At 39.8% G+C, this 8,377-nt stretch overlaps 1 long non-coding RNA gene across 1 annotated transcript; it reads left to right on the top strand.

Moving 5' to 3' along the window:
• Nucleotides 1-6,335: 6,335 nt before the first annotated feature.
• On the top strand, nt 6,336-7,914 carry LOC311289885. The gene is made up of 5 exons (XR_014627233.1): nt 6,336-6,401; nt 6,641-6,826; nt 6,954-7,049; nt 7,234-7,637; nt 7,833-7,914. It is a non-coding gene; the product is annotated as an uncharacterized lncRNA (long non-coding RNA).
• The last annotated feature ends 463 nt before the right edge of the window (nt 7,915-8,377 follow it).

The raw sequence follows: 8,377 nt of genomic DNA, 5'->3' as shown, positions 1-8,377 counted from the left end.
AGCCTAAATCTAAAGATGAACTCTGGGAAGTGCAGAAAGAAGCCTAGGTATAATATGCCAGACGATTACTTCAGAAAACTTAAGGACAGTCTCCCCAAAAGAGGTATGAGATGTGCTCAGTGCAAAGAGAGATTACACAAAATACTGACTTTTGCCTGAAAAAGCCTTTTTGTTCTTATTTTGTGTACATATTTCCTGTACTTTCTGTTTATATCTTAAAGAAACCGAAAAATAAATATGGATGGTAATTAAAACTTTGCTAAAACAACAAAGCTGGTGGTGGCCTAATACTTTTGCACAGTACTGTACATGCAAAAACGTTAACAATCAGCCCTGTGAATCTGCTAAATGGTCATATTAGAACATACCCCTTCTGCCAATTTTTGGGTTCTGCCAATTTTTGCTCCATTGCATCAATGTCCGAGACCATCCTTTGGGGGAAAACAATATCTTCTGGAAGTGCTAAAACTGTACTTGGATCCCGTTGTGTGAGGAGTGATTGTATCATCCTCCCATGAGCCCTCTGCATCTCCTTGATTTCCTCCAGGACGGTTAGGAGACGTGCAAAAATGCCATCTCTAAATGAAGAACTAGCACCTTGTAGAACTCTACTGGGGCGGTCTGGTGTAACAGCCATTAAAGGTGGAGAGGGCTGAATAAATGGACGGGTCTTGAGTGAGTGGGGAGCCTGCGGTTGGAGGTTCTCTGGAACTGGGGGAGGTAAAGGCACACTGGATGGATGATCGTGCCGAGCACCACCGAGTTCCTCATCTGAGCTTGACAGACACACTGGCCTTGAAATGCACAAAATGTAGAGCATAATTAAGTAGTTGCACAAGTTTCAAATTAGAGCTGTATATGTGCAATGTAGGATAATAGGGTAATGAATAATTGTGAATAATGAAATAAACAATGCTTTATTTTTTTGAGCTACAGTATGTGTATTTAACAGTGGCATTAAAGAAGCACTACATTGACTTCACTGTATGAATTAAATATACATTGATTCTTATTAAAGCTACTGAAGTTATTCAGTCGAGTACAAAGTTATATTCTCTTTGACTTGTTTGATTAACATTAATGATACAAGCGGCAGTATCACTGATACTAATGCTGCTAGTGATTTATTAGGCTGTTGTCGCTTTAACTCAATTTGGTTTTGGACATACATTTATTAACTGGGTGAGAACCCTATATTATAACCCCAAAGCAAAGATTACTACTAATGGACAAATTTCATCCCCATTTTCGTTACATAGATCCAGTAGACAGGGATGCCCGCTGTCTCCGAGTCTGTTTGCCTTAGCCATTGAACCTTTGGCGGAAGCAATTAGAAGGGACCCTGATATAAAGGGCTTCAAGGTTGGACAGATAACCCATAAAATTAATTTATTAGCTGATGATGTTCTTTTATATTTAACAGACCCTTCTCACTCTCTCACTCGATTACAGGATTTATTAGACACCTATAGTACTGTTTCAGGATACAAAGTAAACTATGATAAAAGTGAAATAATCCCCTTAACAACATTTAATTATCATGCGTATCAAGGTGCATCCGCATTCAAATGGGCCCCAACTGGAATAAAATATCTCGGTATAGTTGTGGATAATAACTTAAAAAATCTTTATAGATTGAATTATTGTCCACTACTTAAAAAAATTGTGGAAGATCTACGCAGATGGATTAGTCTCCCCATCACTTTGATCGGGAGAATTAATTGCATTAAAATGAACATTCTACCAAGATTACAGTATCTTTTTCAATCATTGCCTATTCCATTACCCCAAAACTTTTTCAAAACTCTTAATAAAAATGTAAGACAGTTCATTTGGAACAACAAGGTACCAAGGATATGGGGGAGGCTCCTCACCCATACCAGACGATCAGCACACATCACCCCCATTCTCCACCAACTCCACTGGCTACCAGTTCCGTCCCGGATCAAATACAAAGTGCTACTACTCACCTTCAAAGCACTCCACAACCTTGCTCCCCCCTACATCCGCGACCTCCTGATCCCTTACACTCCTTCCTGCTCACTCAGATCCTCTGACCAAAATCTCTTGGCTATCCCCCGCTCCAGACTCTCCACCCTGGGTGGCAGGTCCTTCAGTGCCTTGGCCCCCAAACTCTGGAACCGCCTCCCACAACCTCTTCGTGACTGTCCTTCTCTTCCCTTCTTTAAAGCACATCTCAAGACCTTTTTGTTTAATGATCACTTCTCCACACCCAACTCATAGCTTCATACAGATAACTTGTCTTTGTTGTATTGTTTTGGTTGTTTGTTGTTGTGTTTCCTTTCCTTCCTACTATGTAAAGCGACCTTGGGTTTGAGAAAGGCGCTATATAAAATAAACGTATTATTATTATTATTATTATATTAAGGATATCTTTGGAGAAATTAACATGGGACTATCAGTCAGGGAGACTACAATTACCCAATTTTAGAAAGATACAATTCCATCCTGGGTTTATATTGCATTTCACTCCTTGAAAGATAACTCCTTCAGCGAATTTGTGTACAAATATAACTACCGAATTTTATCAAGAAAAACTGATAATCCAATTCTGTTACACCTTATTAAACTTTGGTATGATGTACATACTGTAAGACCATCGCCAAGGAGATAAGACTGTCACCAAAGTCACCTTTAAACCGAAACGAACTTATCCCAATGACTGTAAATAACAAGATCCTGGAGGCATGGCATCACAGTGGAATTCATACATTGGAGGATTGTTATGAGGATGGACTTTTCATGTCCTTTGAACAATTAAGAAGGAAATATAACCTGCCCAGCAATACTTTCTTTTGTTACCTTCAATTGCAATCCTTTTTGAGGAGCACTTTGAACGACAGCATGACTCTGCCCAACCTCACGGAAATGGAGAAATTGATGCAAGAAAGTGGACCATGTAAACTTTTTTCTTTGCTGATATCTGAATGTCCTAAACCTGATTTGTATAGGTCTAAAGGAAAGTGGGAATCAGACTTAAATACCACAACTGAAGACCAACTTTGGTCGGAGTTGTGTAAAGACAGTTTATCTGCCACTATTAATGCACGGTACAGACTTATCCACTATAATTTCCTCCATCAGTTGTATTTAACTCTGGAGAAGATTCATAAGTTCAAACCTGAGCTATCTGATGCATGCTTCCGCTGTACAATAGAGATGGGCTCCTTCCTACACTGTACTTGGTTGTGTGTAAAAGTACGAGATTTCTGGATTGACTTTAAGATTATGCAAATTTCATTACCGGTTGACCCAGAGTTTTGTTTGCTGGGGAACTTCATGAAAATTGATAAAATATTAAACAGGTTTCAGAAAAATTTTCTGGAGATAGCTCTGGCATTTTCAATATTTTAAAGATTTATTGTTTTGAAAAAATGTTTATACAGAAAAGATAGATTAATTTGATCAAAAGTCACAGTAAAAACTTTTAAATTGTTTAAAAAAAAAAGTTTCAAATAAATGTCGCTCTTTTGAAAGTTCTATTCAAAGAATACTGAAAACTGTATCATAGTTTCCACAAAAATATGAAGCCGTACAACTGATAATAATCATAAATGTTTCTTGAGAATCAAATCATCATATTATAATGAATTCTGAAGGATCATGTGACACTGAAGACTGAAGTAATGATGCTGAAAATTCAGCTTTGCATCAGGAATAAATTACACACTTTATATATTTACATGTATATTTATGAAAAGTTATTTTTAATGTAGTAATATTTCACAATATAACTGATTTTTAGGGTATGCTTGATCAAATGCAGGCTTAAGATGTGATCAGGAAAGTGTTTTTTATGTGAAAGATGTATTTGGTGTGTCAATAAATGGTTTGCTACTCTTTTGTAAATTTTCTTATTATGAATATTAAATATAATCATGAATTCACGGTTGAAATTAGGCCTGAAAAAGACGTCTTTTCAACTCTCTTTACAACCTAATTTAGACACGATTGGGACGTCATTTTATTGGCGTCTTTTCAATGACCTGAAAAAGACGGCTTTTCACTTTTCAACCAAATTTTAACGTTGTTTAGACGTCTAGTAATGTCGTCTTTTCGACGAGTTTTTGCTGGGTGGGTTGTGTGTGTGTGTGTGTGTGTGTGTGTGTGTTTGTGTATGCGCGCTTGTGTGTGTGTGTGTGTGTGTGTAGTGTCCCGGGACATGTCTCCACATGGATAATAATATTATTAGCAGAAAATCTTTTGTAAAAACAAAGATAACAACAGCACTTTGCAGCACCTGCGTGAAGTTGGCCCCCCACCCAACGCAAAACGTCGTCAAACTATGCTCAATCGTTTGTGCTCCGTTTGTGCTGGTTTGTGCTGTAAAAAGTTTCGTTTGTGCTGTTTCGGTTTTTTAGATATTAAAATTATATTTTTAGGTCATTCTGAGGTCACTCAGCCCCCTGACATGCTCCAAATTCACCCAAAATAGTCTCGTTCGTTTATGCTTCGTTTGTGCTGGTTTGTGCCGGTAAAATTTTCGTTTGTGCTGCGTCGGGCTTTAAAATATCAGAAATTGAATTATAGAAGATGACGTCACCATGCTCCAAATTCACCCAAAATAGACACAATCGTTTGTGCTCCGTTTGTGCTGGTTTGTGCTGCTTCGGTTTTTTAGATATTAAAATAATATTATGTGGTCATTCTGAGGTCACTCAGCCCCCCACATGCTCCGAATTCACCCAAAATTGTCTTGTTCGTTTGTGCTTCGTTTGTGCTGGTTTGTGCCGGTAAAAATTTTGTTTGTGCTGCGTTGGGTTTTAAAATGTTATACATTAAATTATTGTTGATGACGTCACCAGCCCTCCCACATGCTCCAAATTCACCCAAAATAGTCTCGTTTGTTTGTGCTCCGTTTGTGCTGGTTTGTGCCGTTAAAATTTTCGTTTGTGCTGTGTGCGTTAGGCTTTAAAATATCAGAAATTGAATTATTGTTGATGACGTCCGAATTCACCCAAAACAGACTCGTTCGTTTGTGCTCCGTTTGTGCACAACTAACTGAATGGGAGAGACACTGAATGAGAGAGAATTATAGACGGTGCACCAGCCCACTTTTTTTAACTAATTGAAGTAACAAGGTAAGACCTAAAGAATTGGCAAACCAAATCACAATATTCACTTAGGTTATGATTTAACTTTTTTAATTTAATTATGTACTATCGAACATCCATTAACAAAAAAAAAAAAACTTTAAAAACTTAAACTTAAAAACACTTAATACTGACAAGTTACAATCTGTCTTCAAACCAAAGATACCACACAAAATAATAGACTTGAGTGCAAACTTCCATAAAATAGCACACTACTTCTCCTAACAGGAGTAGGAAAACAAGGGTGTGTGGCATAGAAAAAGTTCAACAAAAATAATTTAACTTGTGAAATTAAATATAAATAGTGCAATCAGTCTTTTGTGTATAATACAGCATGTGGGCATATTTTGTTTTTACCTGACGCTCCTGTCACTCCACTTCTCAGGTCGTCATACATCTCCCAGACACATGGAGACCTCCTGCAATAGGCCACATAATGTCCAAGAGCATCCTGGGTTAAGCCTCCTCTAAAAGCAATGACTGCCCGTAAAGTAAATCTCTTTCCCTGGAGCATCAGATTGGAGGGAAATTCACTCAAAGGAAATTCTGTGGAGTTGCTTCCCAGGTCAGTGTCAATCCACATAAGTTCTCCCAGACTGTAACTGTGAGAAACCTTCCCTGCACAGAGCACTTTTTCTGAGGTATCTGTCTTGATTGCAGAGGGACACTGTGACGGACTTTGGATCGGCCTGAGGCAGGGGGACTCCGGAAGGTCAAGGCCTTCTTCCACCGCGGTCTGAAGATGAGCCATGCCAGAAGCCTGCAGTACAGCAACAGAAGTACAAACAAATGCAATTTCCCTTGTGACTTGTTTGCTGAGACAACAATACTGTGAAGAGCACTGTTTTGTTAATGAAACGCAAGTGCGTTTTGTCATTGACTTTTCAATGATAGTGGAGATGTGGCATTGTGCATCGATTTGGAGAGCACCAGACTTTAGTCGGACAGCTTTGAATATTTCACTCAGCAGCTCTGCCCTCTGTACGTAGGCCTGTGCATTCAGACCTTTTGTGGTGATGGATTTCACTAGCTGGAGGAGGTTGTTGGAATCCTCATTGCAAACAATATTTTCAAAAGTGACACTATCACAGTAAGCACAACATAAGCATTGACAAAAAGCATCAAATGCACATGTGTTCAGCACAGAGATTGATTTCGGATTGATTTAGGACTTGATTTCCTGAGTTTAACAGGCTGTTGATTGTTTCCATTTTTCAACAGGTCCACTTTGAGTCTTTTCCCTCTCACAGATGGATCTGCATGGAGCCATTCAGGACAAGGAGAGAGGTATGAACTCCTCTTCCTCTTTTTGGGTGGAACTGCTAAGCCTCTCCAGTTTTCAACAGCTTCTTCATCTGTTGGATGGATGTCTGTGACGGTGTCAGACTTCCCAGAGCAGGAAGCATCCATCTCTGGCCTTTCATCTACACTGGAGGTTGAGGTGGGTAGTGGATTGATTCACGTGTCGATCACTGTCGCAACAGCCTCATCCTCTTCACCTTTTTCCACACTCTTTTGTTTTGCAGAAAAAATACGCATGTTGCCTTCAATGAAGGACAGATGTCGAGCAATGAATCGATCCACTCGAATAGGCAAGTGTTCATGCTTGAAAAGGCCGCGTTTGATGTTTTTAAACTCTGCTTCGACATTGGCTGAACTTGCGGTGATTTTGGAGCTCCGGAAGTGAGGGATCATTACCCCTGTCCAGAGAGGTAAGTAATTTGCAAGCCAGATTATATTGGGAATAATCTCAGGAAGGAAGTGCATATTGTCATGATCACCATTAGATGTGGCAAGTGACCTGCTCTCCTCACATATATCTGTTACCCACTGCTGCAGGTCTGTCTGTGTTTGGTCACATGGATCCACTTCTTCCAGGTCCGCACCCTCTACATCTGGAATGATGACACACTCTTCTGCAATTCGGGCTTTTAGGTATTTCTTGCACCTTTCTGAAATGAGGGGGGCTCCAGAGCTGTCACTGCCCTCTGTTTCGCTGAGAGCCACAATAGTAATACATCTTAGTAGCTCTCTTGCATCGTCCATGGATTGTGACATGAGAAGATGAGCTATTGACCTAACAAAGAAATCTTTAATGCGATGTGTGTTTTTTTTCAAGCAGTCCCACCGGCAGATCATCTTGATGCAGTGTGCAACATCAACCCGCACAAAACAAGGTGGGATTTTTGCTGACTGTCTACCGAGTAAGACACCACAACACTCATTGATGTAGGTCTTAAGATCAGGATGAGGAGTAAAAGCCTTGACCAAAGCTCCGAGCAAAGCCAGAGAAAAGTCACTCACAACCTCTTTTGGAGTAGGTGCACCTGCGCGTATCCATTCTGTCAGCCAATGTGTTATGGCATTAACATCATGTCTCTCTGACAGCATTTGCACCACTGGGACACTTGAGCTCTCACCCCCTGCCACAACGCCCTGATATAGGAATATATGGCCAGACTTGCCATTTGGTCTCTGTAGTTTCCTCACCACTGAGCCAGTTGCATCAAAACTCACAGTGGGGTTAGTAGATGTCTTTGATAATGTCTTGTACATATACATTTGTGTTTGACTCCAATAGTGACAGAAAAACTTGTCTAGTCCAATGTCTTTAATGCTACCACTGTGAGGTGCACTGTATTTTAACATCTGCAATGACAGAATAGGATCCTTGTCGCCTAATTCTAAATCATTTCTCTCCTGCTTTGCTTTGCGCAGGGTGGCCAAATTAGGCAGATGACTTGGCTCAGGATCTCCAAAATCCATCAGCTTTGTTGCCTCTGATGCCCTCCATACATGGGGTTCCTTTCTACCCTCACACAGTTCTTTGGATATCTGCACACGCAAGTTACCAGACATCGCACGCTTGGAACAGCCAGTATGCAGGGAGTCATCAGTGTTTTTAAGTGAACACCTGAACATCATTGTGATGTTTATTTCAGACTTTTTGTCACATTTTATGTGAATGTGACCACGACACTCCTTACAGTTGCCTCTGATTACAATATATTTGTCTGTGACTGATGGATAGACCTTGGCTCTTTTAAAAGCAAATGTGCAGGGGCATTTCACTTCTTGCCATATGTGATGATTTATCACATGCGTCCAGACACCAGGCTTCAAAATTGTGTATTTCCTTTTTTTTGTTTTAGAGAACTTGTTTTTGTATGTTACTGTTTCAGGCATAAATTCAATCCATTTCTGAAATGGAACTTCAAAATCAAAAGTGCAGCAATCTTTTGGACTGGAGGAAAGGGACCCTG

Source organism: Rutilus rutilus, assembly GCF_951802725.1.
Source record: "Rutilus rutilus genome assembly, chromosome: 4".
NCBI lineage: Eukaryota > Metazoa > Chordata > Actinopteri > Cypriniformes > Leuciscidae > Rutilus > Rutilus rutilus.
The sequence above is the reverse complement of the archived record's forward strand: the minus strand, read 5'-3'. Positions and strand labels throughout refer to the sequence as shown.